Source organism: Haliotis rufescens, unplaced genomic scaffold, assembly GCF_023055435.1.
Source record: "Haliotis rufescens isolate VD_foot unplaced genomic scaffold, xgHalRufe1.0.p SCAF_5, whole genome shotgun sequence".
Taxonomy (NCBI): domain Eukaryota; kingdom Metazoa; phylum Mollusca; class Gastropoda; order Lepetellida; family Haliotidae; genus Haliotis; species Haliotis rufescens.
The window spans coordinates 40907161-40930416 of NW_025964223.1; the positions used below are offsets into that span (position 1 = coordinate 40907161).

The 23256-nt window shown below is 36.4% G+C and overlaps 1 protein-coding gene across 4 annotated transcripts in view; it reads right to left on the reverse strand.

The window, feature by feature from the left end:
• The window catches only part of LOC124110314 (rho GTPase-activating protein 8-like), a 46545-nt gene that overhangs the window by 11944 nt on the left and 11345 nt on the right, over positions 1–23256 (reverse strand). The gene's annotated exons all lie outside the window — the stretch shown is intronic.

A 23256-nucleotide genomic window follows, 5' to 3' on the forward strand; every position in this document is an offset into this window, starting at 1 on the left:
CTCACTTAATGTTACGGTCTGATATTTGCTTTTGTACATAAGAAGTCTTAAGAGTATTCTTAGCTCAACCCTTTAAACAAAATCTAAAAATTGAAAACAAAAATTATTTCAAGTGTACAGGAAAAAGTAAAGTAATAAAATAAGGCAAATAACAATAAAGTCTTTAAGTGATCATAATATGAGGTGGAATATCACTGAACAGTGAATATGATTTCAAATACGGTAGATAGTGTCAAGCTCACACAATATGCTACAAGCAAGAATAATCAAGTGAAATGTTTGCTAGTTTTCCATCACCATAACCTGTCCGTTTGCCATGCGCTATTAATAGTATAAACTAACGCATCCTAAAACCTGTGTACTTCCTTGGCCACTCTGTTGCAAATCCGCTGTAGCATACCTGCTGAAACTAAAGCCACTTATTCCTAGTATTCTATTGAAATAGCTTGAACTTGTATTCAAACTTTCCTCCACATATGGCTAAAGCAAATATCCTCGTTTCACATGAACATGTAGTTCTAATAGTCTTTCATGTGTTGTACTGTAGTGTTGAAAGAAAACTAATGATGAGACTCTGGGTTCTCCATGACATTGACGTAGACTGACATGGCCTAATAGTCACAAAATTAACAGCTGCCAGTATTTGTAGACCAAATCTAGAAACATTTCATAGGGGAATAAACACATGACCAAACACTGAAGTTTTCTTTATCCAATCAAATGTACACGAGTTCATGGTGCTCATATCATATATAGTAGTCTCTGAAACAGCTCCGGGAAACTGCACACGTACAAAATTTACAAAACAAATCACCATTACCCAGTTGAAGTTCAGTTGCTTGCGCACAAATACACATAAAACAAGAGTCATCAAAAGACGACAAATCCCAGCGGCCCCTACAAAGCACCACTTCAGCCCCTGGCTAATACATGGACCAAGTTTGGATGACATATCTTTACCGGTTTTCAAGTTATGCTCTGGAAAACGAAATATGGATGGACAGATAGACAGACAGATGGACAGATAGATGATAATGTAATAACTCAATAGTACAACATTCTGCGTAATCAATGGTAAATACCAAATGAAAGACTTTTAACCTAAGTACCTGTATTTCTCTGCAGATCTTCATATACTGATCAAATGCATGCATCACAAATGCATGATCTCTACTAGGCAAATAATGCATAAAACAGGAGCTACATCACGTTTATTGCTAATGAATATTGCTGTTTGTGACATGTTACACACTTAGGGCTGCACATAAACAGATACAATTAGAGATCATCTGAAATATGATATTAATCAGAAATATATTTTAAATGTGTTCTCATTAGTTTAAAAAGGAATACCCTGTATTATGGACCCAAAGGAGTAAAACTATATTAAATACCCAAAGAAAATTATCAATACCCGATGTGAATGATAACTTGTGAGCAAATACTCAATGACTCAAAAATTATCTGAAACTCTACAACTAGTTACTGTCACTGTTTTGAGTCAATGTCATAAGCTTCCTTTTTCATATCAGTGATTATTAATGTCTGTCAATCTCAATGGGAAGCACGGGAGGCCCAGTCGTCTAAGGCACCGTGATTTGCTGTGCAGAGTTGCCTCCCTTGAGCATGCAAGAAACCTATGATTGTTGGTTCGAATTCTGGTTCACCCCAATTCTGTCTCTAGGTTTGTCAGCACCATACCCGTGCTCATGGGTTTCATCGAAGTAGTAAATGTCTGAGACCTGCATCTTCGGGCTTTTCCTCCCACATTAAGCTGACATGCTCTACTGGAATACTGTTTTATTCATTTATTATTATTTATTGTAAACCCAACTCACTCACTCAATCTTAATGGACATAGCAGCGTTAGACATTGGCACCGTCCCTGCCAAACTGCCCAACAGTTAAAGTATCACAAGGACTAGTAGAAACTGGCCATTATTAACGGTTTTGCTATATGTTCTCATCATAAGGACCTGGGGACTAAAACAGTTAGTTTTTATCGTTGCATAGATCAATAGACATCAGGCTTATTCCTAGGTCGGTAAGTAGGTTAAGGGGCGGTGGGGTAGCCTAGTGTTTGCTCGTGTACCCAGAAGGCCTGGGTTTGAATCCCCACATGGCTACAATGTGTGAAAAGCTGTTTCTGGTGTCCCCTGCTGTGTTGCTGGTACCTTTCTCAAAGCAGGCAGCAAGCCATACTGACTCCCTGATATAGGACTGTTTGCCTGTACACTCAGCAGTATTACAGCTATATGATGATCACATATAGGAGGTATTGCTACAGTATAAAGCCTCTAATATGCATGAGGACAGTCTGGGATTTCAGACAATTACATTATTAAACAGCTAGCTGACTCGTTATAGAAATGGTGATAACGGAACAACCCTAAATGAGATTGAAACAAACCCTGGCAATGCATAAAATTTTAATACTGATTAACTATATATATATACATTCTTTGTACACAAAAAATGTATATACTAGATCATAAGAAGTGTAAAAAGAAAACTGTGTAAAAAAAGGATTAAGTCATGGGGTCCTTATATGTTATAACCTAAATGTCTACAGATAAAAAAACCATCACCTTTATCATGTTCAGTGTACTTATGAAAGAATGTTTCAATATATGTACATCATGTAAAATACTGCATCAGTACTATTATAAAAAAAACCCATTAGTAACCAAACGACTATGAAACCAAGCATTTATATAATCAAATACAAATATGTTAACAAAGGCTACAACATGAAACAATATTTTCATCACCATGGACTTAAAACATGGCAGGCAACAAAACCAGCTCTTCACATCCTGGTCATAACTGCCGGGTACATGTACACTGGGTCTGATGTTCACCGTTTATCTTCCTCCTAGTGTGTCTTGCATTAGCAAATAACACCTGAAGGGAAATCAGGCCTACACAAATTACAGCTTTAGAAATTGGCAATAGTCCCATAGTTCTTGCCAAACTAGTTAAGGTATCATAAGGACTAGTAGAAATTTGCCTTTTTAAAAGGTTTTGCTATATGCTTTCATAACGAGGACTAGTGAACTAAAACCGTTAGTTTCTAACACTGAATTAGCACTCACTTTTATGATTAGTAATCATGTTTGGATCAAATACAATTCACTGTCATGAATCAGTGGTGTGACAATGATTTAACATAACTGATGATTGATAAGCTACCCTTTGCCAATGCAGTGATTGAATCTTAGTGTCCATACGAACATGGAGAAACATGCTAGTTGATATTGAATTTTTATTCATAATGGTCAACTATTTCCCTTTATCTGTAAAAACATAAGACATAAATGCTAATCAATAAGCTACCAATCATGAATTTACTTATTAAATACAATACTTTGTATTCCAAATCACTGAAAAAACACGTTCTCCGACATTCAATTCCTGGATAAAATTATAATGAATCGATTACATATGAATGATTTGGAAGAGTGACTGATCTATGACAAAATCCTAAATGTTTCTAACTCAGACTACTTATATAAATTACACAATATAATCAGGAATCCTCCATCCAAATTCAACCCTTTTAAAAGCACACCTGAAACTGACACACATACAGACAAGGTATATCATGGGGAATATTTTCTACAAACTTAGGTTTGGCAGACCTAAGACCCTCCCATCAGCAGATCCATGCAGGCTTTGGGCAGTGTAATGGGGGCAGGGTTCCTACCTTACATGGGGGACATTAAAATGTTAATATCAATAACTATGACTCCAAATTCTAAATTTTCCTTCTTTGAATTACAATGCAAGAAACAACAACATGAGATCAACAGGTGTTTCTACCCCTGACATGTTGTTCGTATGTTTCAGAGTTCTGAGTTTCCATAGTTATAATGAACCTTAATTAGCATTGTAACATTCTTTTTGCTTGAAAACCAAGCAGTGATCAATGTCCTGACCTACTAACCTTATGTCGCCATCAGTTAACATGTGTTTCCTCAAATTAAGGACATGCCGAAAGGTCAAATATTTTCCATGCTAAAACCAGCATGTCAGAGCAAATAGACAAACTGTCACAACCTGTCAAACAAAGTCAAAACCAGGCCACTCATCACTGTCATGTTCATCATGAAACTAAGTGCCAAACAATTTCTAATATTACTATAAGTTGTCCTATTTCTCTTTAACCTTAAGAAAATACAAAATCACAGAAATAACTACAACAAATCCAATTAGTCTGATAGATGAAAAGAGAATGATTGACAGAAAAAACATATGCTAACAAACTGAACTGGTGTTTTACAAACTAAAAATATGAATGTGTTGAACCTTGATTCCTTCTAGTTTTATTCCATAATAAGCATAAGGAGCTAGAGGTCCACTAATTTTTTATTTTTAAGATTCATTTATGACAAGGAGTGAATCTTTTTTACTCACATGCTTAATTTCTAACACTGATATTAATGCATAAATCTACTGTCTGATATTTATTCCAGGTATAGAGTCTAGGTCAAGACAGAAAGATGCATAATGAATGTTTACAAATGTCATTACCAGGATTAGTATCACTAATCTGTTCACTATCTTCTCTGATCTAGTTCACAAGAGCACAATGTCTATGAGTTCCAACTTGCCACAATATTGCATTATATCTGCAAGCATTAAATGTCGATATACACTTTGATATATGTTTACCATTGCAATCATGAAACATGGCCAGTGGACAATGAAGCATGGACCCTATCATGGATACAGATCATTATACTTGATGGATACAGCCACATCTGACTGTAGATCATGTGTAACAGTTGGTGGCAATACAGTAAACAAATGACTTTGTTGCAGTTGTGATGAAACTTTCCCTGGAGCTAAATGCCAGCAAACATTAGAATCAGCTGTGATTTTCAAAGAAATATTATCTTTGAATATCTATAGTGATTTTCAAAACTATTTAACGATTTGTACAGAAAAATCTATATAAGTTATTTTCAAAATTAATTTTCCTAACATTTTTTATGAAAATATCTAAATCATGTTATTTTCAACAACAAAAATGGCAACATTTTTAATGAAAATAAAAAGAAACAGAATCACAACAAAAAATCCCGCAAATATTAGAGAATAATTAATAGGGTCTGACCTCATTTTATAAATATAATGTTGAAACAATACAAATTTGTAGCTTCACCCAACTTACAGGAGTACACCCTAGTTCAGGAAATAACCCTTGACACACAGTGCAAAGATCACCAACAGAGTTTGGTTTTATTATAGCTTTCTTCAAAGAAAAGAATGCTTCTATCACTCATCATCAACATGACATGCTTCAGTTGCAAACTTAAATGTGACACAAGTCAGCACTGAAATGTCCAACTGCGTATTATTTATTGAGAGAACAAACAACTTTGTGACGCTAACAGTATTTGTAAGACGTAACACAATCTCAGCTGTGATGGACAGATGTCAGTTCCCATGAGTCTCCAGGGTAATAATTCTTGATCCATTAGTACTACCACAGTGTTAGAGGTATGTCAGTATGGCTGTTTCACACTTACAATTGTGCTCAAATAGCGTCATCCCTATAAAACATTATATTACCATATGAACTAGGCTAATGGTCGAGGAGGCTCATAAAAAACACATGCAAAAGTTTGCTCAGGAAGGTTGAATATTTATAATAATTAATATGCATGTAAAGCACATCCTATCATCTTAAGGACCATAACATCTAAGCACAAAACAATTGCCCTGAGCCCTGTTCAACAAAGAGAGTGTAGCGCAACGACAGTCGTAAGTCAATGTTAAAGTATGGGAGTTACAGTCACCTTGTCACTACAATAGCTTTTGGAATGGCCCTAAGAGGCCGAAAAACAATTAATTACAGATTTTATTACAGGAAAATACCTGTCGGTAGGCAGGGGGAAAGGAAAGCAATTGAAAATCCCTTGATGCAAAGATTAGCCCACTGTAGGTTTTGCAGAAATAAAGCAAAAAGAAAAACGCTATACACATAATGAAAGGATGCATTTGAAAAAAATTGTGAAAGTGAAACTAAGTACCTAACCTACCAGTATTTTATTTGCATATTTATCATGTTTATTCATAAGTTACCTGACAGATACTTTTTTTATTTGTTGGCTTTATCTTCCCAAGAATTGTAGGCATCACATGATAAATAAGTTAATCACCCCTCCCCTACAATATCTTATGGCTACATATCAGTAAATCTGATCTAAGTTTTATACAAGATATTCTAAATAAAATAAAAACATGTGCAGAATGCCCGAAGACTATTTTTAACAGTCTATTCTAGTGTGAACATGATCCAACATGTAAACTCCTCCTGTCAGGCAAGCTACATGACACAAGATGACGGAGAGGTAGACCGCTCCTCACACCATCTCCCTGACCATACAAAGACGTGTCAGGGCTGTCAACCCGATCCACACTTCTCATCAATCAAACCGTCAAATACATCAGACCATCGTATCACAGACATTCAAACTGCCAGGAAATCAGGTGTTTGGCTCTTCAAAATCAGGTGCCAACAAATCAATGTGTGTCAGATTATTTTACTGCTGACTTAATTTCAATATATTTGAATACTGTTATCTTATTAAAAAATTCCCAGTCATCGAGTATCTGAGCATAGTTAATTTCCTATAAGCTGTAATTATGACCAAGAGCTTAAGACGCTGGAGAACACAGTTAATCCCTGTCAGTGTGCACTGTTAACTCAGACTACACACCCTATGAAACACTAAATTCCAGTAGGGTTAAAAAGGTGATTTCGCTTGGGAATATCTTCAAATAGTGAACAGGCTGATTTCATATTTTCAGGATGATTTAAATTGGCCACATCATATATAGTGAACAGTGAGTGAGTATGGTTTTATGACGCTTTTAGCAATATTCCAGCAATATCTCGGCGAGGGACAACAGAAACGGGCTTCACACATTGTACCCATGTCGGGAATCGGACCCGGATCTTCAGCATGATGCTTTAACCACTAGGCTACCCGACCGCCCCTTTATATTGAACAGGATGACTTCACTTGGGAATGTCTAATCAAAGTGAGCAGGATCATTTTCCTTGGCAATATATTATACATAGCAAATGGATGATTTCACTTGAGCATGGTACCATCCATATTAATGAGGTTTCACTGTAAACTGATCCTGACTGTGGTGATTGCCAATATAAGACCTCATTTTGCACATCAGATTGATGGTCTCAAGAATCTCCCTATTTTAAATTCAATAAAAAATATCATAGTGGCAGTACTTCCTTGACTTTAACCATGACACAAGATCCAACTATCTATTTCAGTCCTATGATCTAAGTACACTGGGTACAGTGTTCAAAATTAAGGCGGTTCCTTTGGTCCTTGAGGATTATTCCTGTTGTATTTGAATCTAGGGATCCAATAAATATTTAACGTTTAACATTAGGACAATGACTAGGACCCCTTGACTTTCATGCTTGATGTTGAACACTAAATTAATACCGTATTCAACGTAATTAGCGCCCCACTCTAATAAGCGCCCACCGCGATATTTGCTAATATATTGGCTAGTGAACAATCCTTATTAGCACCCCTTCCAATTGATCAATGTACACAAGACTTATTTATTCGTGTATAATATGTGTGTTATATGCACCAGAGCTCCAGATAAGCTGCATATCTGCATAAAATATGCATCAAAAATGAAGAAATACGCAGTAAAATAAAATCAAAGCGTATCAAATACGCAACGAACATTACAGATTTGCTACAAAAATAGAACTTGTGCGTATCATCAAAATATTGTGAAGTAACCCTGCGTATTAGATTAGCAAATCAGCAACTTATTTTGAAATTATAAACGGACATTCCGTCAACCTTGCCAAACTCCACGATGACAGTTACATCATGATCATTTGCCATCACACTTTCTTGTGGAAGTATCGTGGTATTTGTGAGTCCTATAAAGCTCTCGAACCCACACGACACCAGTTTGCAGGGACTAGATGAATAGTGTTTTTAAATATTTAACTTAAATACCTACATGTGTAAAAACTAGTGGGTAACAGAAATTTGAATACCCAGATAGAATAAATGATACCCAATGATTTTAAAATGCATGGGTAAAATACCCACAACACCAAAAGCTTATCTGGAGCTCTGATGCACCCTTAATTATGGGCAATTAAATTCTGGAAAAATATATCTGTCGTACATAAACATTTCAGGCTGTCAGAATAAACCACAATTTAAGATCTTTAAACTCTGTTTTTTCACCAAAATAATATTCCAATAAGAGCTCCCTATTTGTAATTTTGAGACACCCTGGGCGCTTATTATGTCAATTACGGTACACATAATCATGATAATATTACACCAAATTTTCAGATAAAGACCAGCTGATGATGTCAATTGAAAGATAAGTCTGATTGGTAGATTCAAACACTTTTTTAACAGCCGGTATTCATATCATTAACGGAAAATTATCTGGCACCCTCATATCTACCTGTGTCAAGGCATCCATGAAGAGATGATGATGCTTAATTACAGCAGTAAGCCTTATTCACACAATAGCTGCCAGAAAACATTGTTTCTCTGAATTAAATAAAATAATCTTGATGAAATAGATCAATCTACAGACAATCTAATTACTTATTTGCAAGATATGCAATATGTACACTCAATTAATTAGTGACATGGAACATGCCATTGATCCAGTTTGTTAGAAAATACTTGTAACACTTGCAAAGTTCAATCTAATATCGATGGCCAAATAATGAACTGCGAGGCTGTACGAGATTTATATCCTCCCCGAGGACGTACTTACGTAGCACAGTAATTACTATGTGGCCATATGGTGGCCAAGCTGTCAGGTGACCTCGGGGCAGTACGTCCCTGTCATTTCATCAGGACCTTGTTGTCTGTGCCATACCTACCACAGGTGGTCATGAAATTCTACATACAGTGTAACAAATTGGCTCTAGTCCTATAGTCCATGCCAAACTGCCCAATAGTTAAAGTATCAAAAGGAAATCGTAGAAATGTGTCATTTTTAAGGGTTTTGCTATGTTATCATTACCAGGAACAGTGAACCAACAATAATAGTTTCTACGCTGACATAGCTTTTAAGGTTCTGATTAAGAACATAGTAACAAAAATACTCAAACCACTTCAGTGAGTGAATATTTTGTTAATCGTTTGTTTGTTTGTTTGTTTGTTTGTTGTTTATCACAGCATTCAGGAATATTCCAGCTATTTAATCATCAGGAATGATGACACACAATTAACCAGTTATATATTATTATAATTAGAGTGCTGTTATATATTAGTTATCAATGTTAGAAATAAAAAGGCGGTCCTTGAGGTTTGCTGCTTCATAGCTCTTATAGTATTCTGCATCAAGGCACCCTCTAAATTCTTAAACTTTAGCATGAGGGTTATGGCCAGAACAGTTTGATTAACATGCTTAATTTCAAACACTCGTTATTAATTTCAAGTCAGGGTTGAACTTGGTTTGACAGCATGACCAACGCCTTGGGACTAGCACGATGACACACCATCAGCCACTCACACATTGTAACAACTTCCCCTCACATGAGCTCTTATGACAAACATGAGGAACATCATACTGTGGACATATTCTCTCTCAGAATCTAAGTCCCAGGGAAACCTACATGATGTGTACCTGCATGTATTTATAATGATGTACTGGTTAGGGGTGACTTCTGGGGATTGTGATGGTTGTCAACTATTCAATAGTATTTCAATACCAGTAAACCAAGGTTAATGCTTGATCATCATATTAATCAATGTAAGAGCGACGAATAAAATTCATTGCTCAGACAATCTCAAAGACGGCCATTTCCCCCACTGTGGCTACTCAAACCAAAGGATATCCTTACTACTTACTTATTAATTATGAAATTATGAAATGCATGACGCATTGCTCAGTGTCTCTATTAGTCAAAAGTCCAACTACTTTTACAAACCATCTGTCAAATTGACATTTTATCGGTCTATGACTGTTGACCGGTGGCCATCGGGAAACTCTGTTAGTATCGGTCTGAAAAAGACATAGAGTGAGCAACCAACAGAATACTGGTGTCAGCATTGCTGACATATGTGATAGAAAACAAAGATTTGTGCTGATAGCACAGTACTTTCCAGGACAACAGAAATACAAACATAGGATGCTTGAACGTAAATCCAAGAGGAAAGTACACTACTTTCACTGGCTTATGTTTGTATATGGAAATTATCTGTTGCCAAACAATGTGGATGTGAGATTCTGTACTTCAACTCAACACACAGAGGGCAAACTGAATGCAGAAAATAACAGAAACGTTAACAGGCCATGCCTATTATCTACCTATGTGAATAATGTACGGATATGACTCAGTATTGATTTCATTGGAAAACACATTATATGAAGACAAAGGAAAGTGATGGACACATGTTACCTGTGTCGACTGAAAGTTATATTTGTCAGTCTATATATGGAATGTCCTCATCAAGTTCAATGAAACCACGAAGTCTTCATTCAACACATGTGCTGATCTAACAGTCTGCTTCATTTTTCATGGCTGAATTTGATAATCAAAAGGATCTTACCACAACTAAATGCCAGTCCACTTCCACACAGTAGTAATTGAATGTGTTCACACACCTTCATACAGTTTAAAGCATAGCAAACATGTTGACATATAAACAAAAATATATATTAATCCTTGGGATTTTCAACAATAACATTTAATTGACTAATTTATGTCTAACAAACGCAACTGTTTTCCAAAGAATTTCTAATTTTAAAAGATGTTTGTTGAACCCTTTTTTAAAAAAAAGCTGTATCCACTAGTAGTGGGACGATAAACCAATGCATAGTGATTTTTTACTTCGTGATACAAGTATTGATCACAGTTGCAGATTCTTACCTTTACTGTTTGCTTTAAAAACTGTTACACCAAATACTTATTAGTATAGTAATGAGAAATAGTAGCATAAACATAAATATTTTCATCTATTGCATCGTAATTGACACTGCCAAGTGTAAATCGTTAAGTTTGCCAGGTATCTGGCCATCCTGTATATTAAAAAGATAGCTTACGCACAACAAATAAGACACATGCAAGTCTTGGATCATCAGAAGGTATTGTGATAATATCATCCAGTCCTAGTACACACGCTTGTGTCATGGTACACAGCTAGACTAGTGAGAGTGTGTTTCAGTTTAATTTCAATTATTTTATGGCATGTCTGCTAAATGTGAGAATAGTGCGGTTGGATAGCCTAGTGGTCAAAGCGTTCACTCGTCACACCAAAGACCCAGGTTCAATTCCCCACATGGGTGCAATGTGTGAAGCCCATTTTTGGTGTCACTTGCAGTGATATTGCTGGAATATTGCTAAAAAGCAATGCGAAACCATACTCACTCACTAATGTGGGACCACAGTCTAATGGAACATGGATCAAAGACAAGTATCCCTTTTAAGAAACCCACGGGAATTGGCATGGCATTTATAGGATCAAAATTCAAGGATACCTACCAACTGTCATCCAATAAATCCTGAAGATTCCATTTCAAATTTGGTAATATAAACGACTGCCCTATTGATCAGTTCAAAACCACCGACTCAAAATTTGACAGCAAATTATAGTTCTGTGTAATATTTTGTCACCCATCCTGTCTTAAGCACAAGCACTTCTTCTGAAGTTATAGCTTCATCATTATCATGTCACAAACTGTTGACGCACACACAAAAAATGTCACATTTGGATAATACATACTTCATGTCTTCAATTTTAAACAAGCATTACAACATGTACAATGCAAACTATCATATTGAGCCATTTTTCAGCAACATCAAGTTAAGCTTATTCATCCTCCTCCCATGGAACCAATTTCAGCGGCAGTGTAATTGCCCTTTGGACAGATTGTCCTCAAAACATTAATCCCAACCGAAGAACTCTGAGTTTCTGATCCCACCAAAGGCTGTGTCTGAGTCACAACCATATTATAGTTGCCAACAGACAGGAATTACCGGTGACAAAATCTACAGCTTGACAGCTCACATTCAACCAGAACAAGCAAATTGACACATTGCTAAGATCAATCAATGCAAAGACATTTTTTTCTTTTCTTCAACAACTTCTGTCTTATACCATGCTTTGTTTGAGATAATTGTACGTCAGACAACTGTGTGGCCCCCATTAAGGTGTTGGAACTGTATTATATGAACAACAGTTTGTGATACCAAGAAGTTGACATAATTATTGATTTGACTTTACTGGGGTGGGGCTGTGCCACTGTGACAAATACATTTTCTGTGTTCACTTAAAATATTTACATCTTTAGATCAACCACAATGTCGCTAAAAGGAGAGCTAAAGGACCAACATATATAGTCATATACATGATATAAAGGAGAGCAGGCACAATGAATGTTTCAGGAAATGAACCTTGTCCATTGAGAGAGTCAATATTCAATGCACTCAGCAAGGAAAAGGTTTTATAGCTGTGACTTACAAGATGAGTGAGTGAGTGATTGAGTATAACGCCGCTTTTAACAATATTCCAGTTATATCACATTCACAGTGTGTCAGCTCAATGTGGGAGGAAAGCCCGAAATGATGCAGGTCTCAGAGGTTTACCACTGCGGTGAAACCCATAAGCATGGGTATGGTGCTGACAAACCTAGAAACATAATTGGGGCGAACCAGGATTTGAACCCACAATCATAGGTTTCTGGCGTGCCCAAGGGACGCAACTCTGCACAGCGAATTGTGGCGCCTTAGACGACTGGGCCACCCGTGCCCCGACTTACAAAGAGAAATCTAGCATCAAGCAAAAGGAAGGGGGTTGATCATTGGGCAATAATCAACATCTTCCAGGAGAAATCTAGCATCAAGCAAAAGGAAGGGGTTGATCATTGAGTAATAATCAACATCTTCCAGGAATAAGGACACAAATTGCAAGACTGACCAGTGCAGAGAGTTGTCTCCCCTTCTGTTCTCATCCATGCAGAAAACAGTCCATGAGGATTCCTGAGCAGAGTAATGTGCCCAGCACCCCATTTTGCTAGGCATGAGATACTAATAAGTTGGTTACAATGTGTAATCTAGCTGACCGTTAATCATCATATCCTGAAGTAGTGTTTGAAACAATTTTAAAACTCAAAAAGACAGACGGGCAGGTTACCTTAGAAATTGTCGGCCAATCTTCAAAGCTACCTGCCCACATTCAGACATTATAAACATTGAAAAATTGAGAAAAAATAAGAGACAAATCGCATCTTGATTCAGTTGAGGTTAGCTGAAACGGGTTTTGATTCAGTTGAAATAATGCAAACAATTACATGAGAATCGACGAGGAGTTATGATAAAATTGAATATGTAAGTAGTCTTAAAATTATCTGAAAGACAGTCGGGCAGGTGGAGGAAAATTTCATGGAGCCCCGGAGAAGAGTTACCAGTCTCCAGCAGGCGGCAGGCAGTTAATTCGGACACTGGCTTGAGGGCATGGATAGTTGCACATGCTATCAACCACTTGTTTATCTGAATCACACTTGATCATTAGACACTGCTGTGACATGGCTGCAACAGCTTATAGTCACTATTCATCATCTCTAGTGGTATGTTCTCCCCTACTCTAACTCACAGACAACCTAGCCATCATAAAATTTAACCCCAACAGGAGACATTTTGTTGACACTAGGCACCTACCAGCCTTATACACTGATTACTTACATAGTCTGACCTGAGCCACTCCCCATGGGTAAATAGATCAATAATTTCAATTATTGAAACATACTTCCTTCCTATTCATGTCGTCACATACTTTAACCCTTATAAAATGCACATATGCAACTGCATGAACCCAATATGATACCGGTCTTCGATGCACACATATTTTTACACATGCATATTGCATATTTTGATCTACATCTGTTTCTAATATTAAAAACCAAAAACATACATTATTCATGATGCAACACATACCAAAACACAACCTAAACAGAACTAAAGGACTGCTTCATGTTTGTATTACCATGATCTTGTAACAAAGATCCATACACCCTGAGACTTGAATGGCTGAGTAAATATGCCTCTAACCAAAAGCTCACTCAGACACAGAATTAATCATTACACTTTGAACAATCAATGAAAAGAATAATATAGATATGACTATACAACTGACATGAGATTTAGTCATGTCAGAAAGTCACTGTCATCCTATTTCTTGGAAAATCCACACGTCCGCTCATGTTGACGAGTGACAGCATGTGTGGGTGAGAAGGAAGTAAAGCAACACCCGTCCTACTGGGCGAGTACAAATCTGAATCATATCAATTCATCACTAATCATTCAATAAAATATGCATGATAATTTCGAACCTAAAGTCCCTTTTCAATTCTCGTACATTCTTAGTAAATTAATAAAAACAAAATACAAACCGCTTATATGATAAATAGATGGCATACTTTGGGACTGTCCGTTGAAGAAATAAACGAATAAGGTCTCGAGAATAATTGTTCAAGGAAGGTAATCATGCTTACTATTTTTTGTAAACGACTGATTACTGACTCTCAAAATTAATGTCTTTGTGAATGACTTTGTGAGGGAAATAGCTGATATATGTTTTTAATTTTGGGGTTGGTGGGGTTGACAAACAAAGACATGATTTGATTACCAAACAGGCCGAAAAGGATTTTTAATTTTATTTAAAAAACAGTGTGACTGTAAAAACATAAACAAACGGTGCAATATGTATGGTGATTTGCATGAATTGGCAGAGATGGCAAGGACTGTGAATTATTTTGATGTGTCCTTCAGAAATATCTTTAACTCAAAGGCTAATTACAGAAAATGGTTGAAAACAACAACTGAGAACATAACACTTGATAATATTTAATAGGCCAAGTGGAAATGTTGCAGGACGAGTACTAATTAATTATTAATCTCCCTGCCCTGCAGGACAAGATGGGTTTAAGAAATAGTTCGAACCCTGACAATGTTAACAGCTAAGACACTCAGCCATAAATGTGGACACTGCTCACGAAAAGATATTTTCCAATACATGATCATGAATTATTTTGACCTGATCACCTGCCAATAGGCAGAGGCAGATATCAGTGGATATTCTGACTGCATGCAGAATTTCCTGTCTACTTTCCTAATAAAATCCTCCTGAAAACTGGGCAAAAAGGAAAAATTTACAATCCTGATTTAAACTTAAGTGCCTTGTCTTAGTGCATCAAAACTGAACCAAAATCAATGCAAGAATCACTTTTTGTACCACTCAAACACCCCATTAATGATGCATTTAGCATCATGGCCCGACCGCATCAATTAAGATTACAGGAGCTGGTGATGTATAAAGGACATTCTGATGCAGCACAATCAATACACTGCTGTATCTGTTTTATGTCACAATACTGCCTGCATGCACATCTCCACAAATCATTAATCTCCGTTTCTACACTTAGACAATGACAGGCTGAAGCTGTCCTTCATCTTGGCCAGTTGAAACAAGGAGATTTCATTTCGATAAAACATAAATCTCCACATGTTGAAATGCATAATATCTCTAATTTCACTTCTGAGTTTAAATTCAGGAAATTCATGGATATATTCTACTGCATTGTATAATCATGGCAAACACATAACCATGGATATAACCTAGGTTTGAATACCAATGATCACAACGTTGTCTCATGATACTGCTATGACTATGAGTATGACCATAGCAGTTCAAAGTTCAAACTACTATAGCAGTATATTTGTGACAGATCAACTTACAACACTTGTACATGGTTGTTATGCAAGGTTGTTGTTAGTAACAGTCTCCATTGGGTTAACCAGGTGCATTTAGTTGAATACCACACACCTATTTGAATGTACCTTTGACAAGAACAAGATTCATAAAGATATGGAACAATAAAATTCAAGGCATTTTCAAGGCTGTCAGCTGTCATTTTCAAGGCTTTTTTAGTCAGGTTTTTAGTCTTAGTCTGTCAATATTTTACTAAATCCAGCATGCTATACTATTATATTATACAATAAAAAGCAGGATGACCATCAAACATTTATGACAAGATATATTTTCACACCCAACAAAGAATCAAATTAAGTTTGTCATGAATTCTTCACTGTATTTGGCACACCAATCTGTCGCTGTGATAAATTCCACTTAAATATCCTTTGTACATATTCTTGTATGCTATTATTATTACCGTATTCGACGTAATGAGCGCCCAACTCTAATAAGCACCCACCGCGATATTTGCTAATATATTGGCTAGTGAACAATCCCAATTAGCACCCCTTCCGATTGATCAATGTACACGGTTATCTCCCAAAACCCCTACATCCCATTTCCCCTACAACCCAGTTCCCCTACAATTAGTTAAAACAACACGCAGCATTTACCTGTCTGGCATTATGAACTCACCTAAAGGAGAGATTAAGGTCTTGAGTAGAGGTAGTAGAAATGAAAGGGGTAGAGCTTTAGGGGACTAGGGGAATTTCTTTTTTTTTAAAATAATGTAAGTGTAATGAAAGATGCCTATATGATGAGAAAACAATTTTAAAAAATTACAAAAATAACAATAGGAAGAAACAATTATTACACTGAGATGGACGATTTACAGTTGAGATGGCTTGGTTTAGTATATAGATACTTGAATCTGACTAACATGACATCAACATGTCTGGGCTTCGCTATGTTGAGTTTGTTATATCACAGAGAGGAAAGCCCCAAGTCCTTTTTGATGGTTATCTTCACACTAAGAACGTCGAGGGACTGACTTGCGTACACTGGTAGTGTGTCAAGTCCACATGTAGAGGAAGACTCACGACAGTAGGAACCGTGATAAGGAATGCTACAGAGGACACGTGGGTTGACGCAACGGACACCACACCAGATGTACCGAGAGCTGTCGCCTTCAACGACTACATCGTCACTACCTGGGTCGACCACGGAGCACGATTCCCCCTACCACTGTGGAACCATCACGGTGCAACAGGTCCCAGGACGAACAACAACCTGGAAGGCTTTCATAACCGACTCAACCGAGGTCTCCCTCACCGACATCCCAACATCTACCGATTTGTGGAGGTAGTCAGGAAGGTGGAACAGGCAGAACGAGCTAAGGTTTTACAGCTCGACTTTGGAGCAGCTCCAAGAGGCAGGAAGAGAGTGTACAGAGAGGTGGAGAACCGTCTTGAATAGACGAGTTGAATAGAGAGGTGAAATCCCCAATGCAGTTTCTAGATACGGTTGGCCATTTCCTCAGGCTCGAATAAAGAGTGAATTGAACATTTGAGATGAAATTTATCATAATGTATTATGAATTTTGAAAAATGAACATTTTGTTATAATGTACATGTATTATGAATTTTGAAAATGAACATTTTATTATGATGTATTATGAATTTTGAAAAATGAACATTTTATTATAATGTATTATGAATTTTGAAAAATGAACATTTTATTATAATGTATTATGAATTTTGAAAAATGAACATTTTATTATAATGTATTATGAAATTTGAATAATATCGTAATTGTAATTTAATATTTATCTCAATCTGTTCGTGTTTCTTGGGTTGTTCCATTGTATGAAATAGGTAATAGACTAGGGATTAGCAGTGCCATGGACCGTGAACTTTGTTGTCTTAAGCTGTAGGGGAAATGGGATGTAGGAGTTTTGGGAGGTTACCATGTACACAAGACTTATTTATTTGTCTATAATGCACACTTGTGTGTTATGTGCACCCTTAATTATGGGCAATTAAAATCTGGAAAAATATATCTGTCGTATATACACATGTATATAAACATTTCAGGCTGTCAGCATAAACCACCAAATTTACAAACTTTCAACTCTGTTTTTTCACCAAAATATTATCGAATAAGAGACCCTATTTCTAATTTTGAGAGCACCCTGGGCACTTATCAAATACGGTAACAAATATATGTCATTTTGTACAAATTCAAGGCTTTTCATGCTATGTTGGTGATTTTCAAGGCTTTTCAAGGTTGACACTAAAAATCAAATCGCTTTTCAAGAGCGACCTTAAACTTCAAGGCCTTTTGAAGCCTGTATGAACCCTGAAGAACAATAACTTCAACTAGCAAAGGAGCAACCAATGTAATAAGGACTTCACAATGAACCAATCTCATTAAAATCAGATCTTTGACTTCGTTTTACTTCTCTGTGTCAAAATCTGAAAACACCTTCATGAAAGGTGACGTTAGTGATCCCTAAGCAAATCCACACCACCCAGTTAAAATGAAGGATGTGTGGGGTTTTGATCAAATCATACATCAGCTTTCTATTCAGCTCCATTTCTTTACTACCTTGATTTTGAAATTTCAATTTCTGCCTAAGAAATCTGCAACAGAACACAAATAAACCCTCGACAGCAAAACCGTTTGGGCGTCGATGTCATGGAGCTCGCAAACGACACGATGTATAAAATATCCACAACAACATACTATACTTGTCTGAATGCTTCACTCACTCATACCAAGGATTTAGAAGCCTTGATGCTGATTAGCCGAATAGAAACTTCACCTGAAATGACCTCATATGGAAGCATCCTCAGATCTTCACACAGAGCGAATTGATCAGAGTAAAAGATCTGATTCTAATGAGATTGAGACCACAGTCAACCATCATAAGTTCCAAACATCTAAATGACAGTACAACTACTGAAGTTAATTGTGTCACAAAGACAATCTGTTTTTAGCTTTGTCAGCTTATTGATAATTCCTTCACCAAAAATGACCCATGAAAAGCATACAAATGGCATTGGTCCATATATAGACGTTGACAATGAAGTATTGTTAAACAACATGAAGAAATGACAAGGAAAGCAATCATCTACAGCAAAGTAAGAACATTTCCAGAATAGTGTCCTTGCAGACTCACACTTGGCAACATAAACATTGAAAATGACCTGCAGTGCTGTTCCTATTCCCTATAATGGGACAGCTGCTCCATAAATCGCAAGGAGAACAATGAAGAACGAAGCATGGCTCTACCAGGATGTCATTTCTGGAGATTCGAATATGCGCTCGCAGCCTGATGAAGTCATATATTGGGACAACATTATTTTTGAGAGCGAAGTGTCAAGTAAGTTGTTTCCACATAGATGTAGCTGGGCTATGCAGAAAAACACAGTGGCCGAAACATCACATCCAAAAGTGGGAGGGAAAAAGACAATCGGTATTAGGAGAAAAGTTACAGATAATCGATATGAGGATTGTAGGAATATGCTGGAAATACCAAACTTAACCCACCTGTTCATAAAATGGACATGTCCGACATTGCTGAGGTCAGATTCTATTCAGGGAGTCACCTTATTAATAGTTGGATAAATATTTTTAAAGCTTGTACATTGTATCAACATCCTAAAGAGGCTAACATTATTTTGTTTTCTCGAGAAATAAACGACTCATGGTCTTATTGCACAATAAAACACTGCAGGAAGAATAAACAACTGTGGCTGTGCCCCTCATGGTTTATTCTCCCTGCAGTGTTTAATTGTACAATAAACCACGCCCACTTGTCATTTATTTCTTAAATGAACTTAAAGTTACAAGACAACATATATTAAAATCAACATAATACAATCACAATATGTACCAATTAAAGCAGCATGCAACACATTTTCCCACGTAAAAAAACAACACAATCATGTCACAGTTATGGTACATGTAGTTTGTTGTATCAACACTTCAGCTTGATCATGGAAAACCTGCAATATGTTATTTGGTCTGGGTAGGGGAAACTAGTGGCTGACAGTGTGATGATCAAAACCTCGGTCCAGGTAACAGATGAACAGATTTCAGTGTGGCTGCATCTGAGAGTTATTATTTTGATATGGTGAACCATCCAACTTGTGCTATCCATGAAGACCCATGCATTGCAATATTGGCCAACCAATGCCCATTCTACTTGCCCTACACAGCATGTAATACAATTCCCAAATCAGTATATTTTATTCTTCCAGAATCCTATAGGTGTATATGGCAATAGGGAAAATGACTCAGATTCCAAAGTAACTAATGATAACCGTGTACCCACAGCGAATGTTTGCAAACTATGTAAACCTCTTACATGTCCCTAGGCCCAAGGAATTCCTTTAATGAGTCTGGCACTTAAATCACTTGTCAGAATCCTAAGAGTAATTTTACCGATCTACTAAACACAGTTAACAATAATCTGACAAACTAACAAACTACAAAGAATGATGGGTTCTGGTTGGTACACTCAGTGTCTTTGTGACCAGAGTGACTTAATGTTGCTGATTTCTTTCAGTGAGCGTGCCAGGAACTAAGAGTTATACATCTGTGGGTCACTACAAGTACAAAGCTTAGACAATCCAGTACACACAGATATTCTGCTGGTCCTATGCTACAGTACATGCTATGAACAATAGTCTCACTGGAGGCCATGTCCCAGCTGTTTACATCTTGTCAGGTCAATGAACAGGTCACACTTTCTAAACCTTCAATGTGTGAACATATGCTATCAACAGCTCAGGTTGGAAACAAAGGCATCCTAACCAACATCTGAACTCCCTGTTCAGAGTAAATTTCTAAATGTACCAATTGAATTACTGATGTGTACTGTTACTGTTGTTTTCATCTGAAGAATTATTTTAAAGGGTTTTAAATTAGAAAATTCAGTTTTTATTTTTTTTAAATACCGGGTAATTGTTTGGAAAAATGTGCATTATACACAAAACAATAAAGCAATGTTACCATGATGACGGGCATGTGATATTAGTCCCGTAAAGAGATCTTCAGTTTATGTTACTGTGGTCGGGTCGACATGAGCTGTCGGTATCAATATTGTCATCAATAATATAACACTGACAATAATCTCAAAGGTTTGCCATTATTTCCTTGAATGCCACTATCTCAGTTTCATTTAATGCATTGACTTAGGGATGGATGCAAACTTGTACATTAATTAACTACAACGACTGCACGTTTGTCATAACCAAGATATCCAGTAAAACAAAAAAGTATTATGCAACTCACCATGTTCACAATATGTTACTATAAAACTCATATCTACAAAACGTTTATGATCACCATTTCCAAAACAATCAGGCTTGATGCATTTACCATAAACACAATGCATCATATATGACCATAAGAATGGGTGGGTGTATATAATTTATGTCAGCAATATTCCAGCCATATCATAACAGCCTGTAAATGACGGAGATTTAAACCTGTTTCATTCATTATTGCAAAAATTATCATTCAATTTTGTATAACAAGTAATGAGACATCCGTTTCACCTCATTCTCAGACAACATATTCGCATGACTATATTCCTACACATTTCAAGATTTGAAACTAATCATAAATCCTTGTTTAAGTATTGATTTTAAAGAAGAGTACTAACAAACAATGATTAAGTGTATCTATGCTTTGTATAATGCAGGCGATTGATTGTATGAACAAGCCAAACAGAGGCAGTCTGACGATGAAACCAGTCATGCTACTTGCAGAATATTGCATTTGGTTAAAAGAATGAGGATGAATTATTAGTAATGACTTGTTACATTCCAGGTGCATAACGAAAAAAAGAAACATATACATTGCATGTGCAGAACTGTACTGTATCAGTGTGTATAAGTGTCTGTGTCTCATTTATCTGAGCAACATTAATTATTGTCAGACCATGTCTGTCTCAAGTAGTTGGTGGATGGCATTAAAACGCTGCCATCACCACTTTTTTTTGGCAATGCAATATCCATTATCAGAATAAGTGCATGCGAACAAGTAGGTGATTACAGAAAAACTTATCAACACTGTTAGGTGTATGACATCCTGACTTCCTGCTACAGCGTACTACTTTAGCAAGTAGTCCAAAGCTTACTTTCAGTCTGATCAGCATATTCTTATTTAGCAGTCCAGATATTAACTAATATCTATTCAAAATGATGTCAAAAGACAAGTTAGTAGACTCGTAGGTCATGGCGCGGCACAGACTGCTTTTGGCAGTGCTTCAATCTTTGGTGTCCTTCCCTCGTTCAGTTTGGTGATAAGTAAATACAAATTTAGGAAAGCCTAAAATTTAATATCAAACAAAATCAGACAACCTACTTAACCTCTATTATAGCGCTAGGTAGTTCAGAGTTGGTCTCATAAAATTCATTATCAATAAAAAATGTACAGTCAGCCTTTTTTAACAGTTTTCATTTTTTATGAAAGCACATCGATTAGTTTTATCCTGGAACTACTACATGCATGTTTCATTGACAAGACTATCAACTCATATAAGTATAACAACTGTAAACTAAATTTAACTGATATCGTGGACTAGTGATACTGATCATCACAGAAATTGATGCATGATCCTGATGACTGGCAATATTTAAACATTGTTATGAAAATATATATCACTGCACATGCTACAATGTTAATACAAATAATACACAGATTTCTTATATTTCCTTGGTATGATAACATCATTAATGCCTAATAATGGATTTGAGAACTAAAGGTTGATACAACCTAAAAGAAATAAAATACATTGAAGCATTCCTGAGTATTAGATATCCATACTAATATAGCTCAGTGTCTAAACAGTGTCTAATCTAGCAACTATACTGCCACTGGTGAAACAAGTAATTCAAATGTATAACATATTTAATTAATATATAATATATGTAGTAATATTTTTATAAATGTAAATGTGGTTATGAAAAGGAAACAGAGTGATGTTATGCATGTGGTAAATGATGCATGCATGATCATGCAGTCAACTTTCAAGGGACAAAAGTCCTTGATCCTGACATATACAGTAGGCCATGTACCTGCACTAGCTCTGAATCAGTTGAAATATGAACATACATTCTGCAGTGTTGACAATGTTGTGATACATTTCACTGTGAAGGTTATCAATGTTTGAACGTACATGTATTACAAGTAGCCTATTATATTTGAATACATAAACTATAATTAACATAACCAGACTTGTGTTGCAAGTCTCAAGAAAATCCAACTGTTAATAACTAAACCCTACCATGTCTACAGAGTGAGGTAAATTATTAGTATTGTGCTGGGCCCACTTGCACAAAGCAATCTTAGTGCTACGATTATTGTAAGTCTATGTTAAAGTATGGGCATTACGATCATCTTAGCGCTAAGATCGCTTTGTGCAAGTGGGCCCTGGACAGAATGAATCTTTCTGTTTGTTATTTTGCAACAGGTTTGACAGAACCACAAATATGATACCGAAAATCTA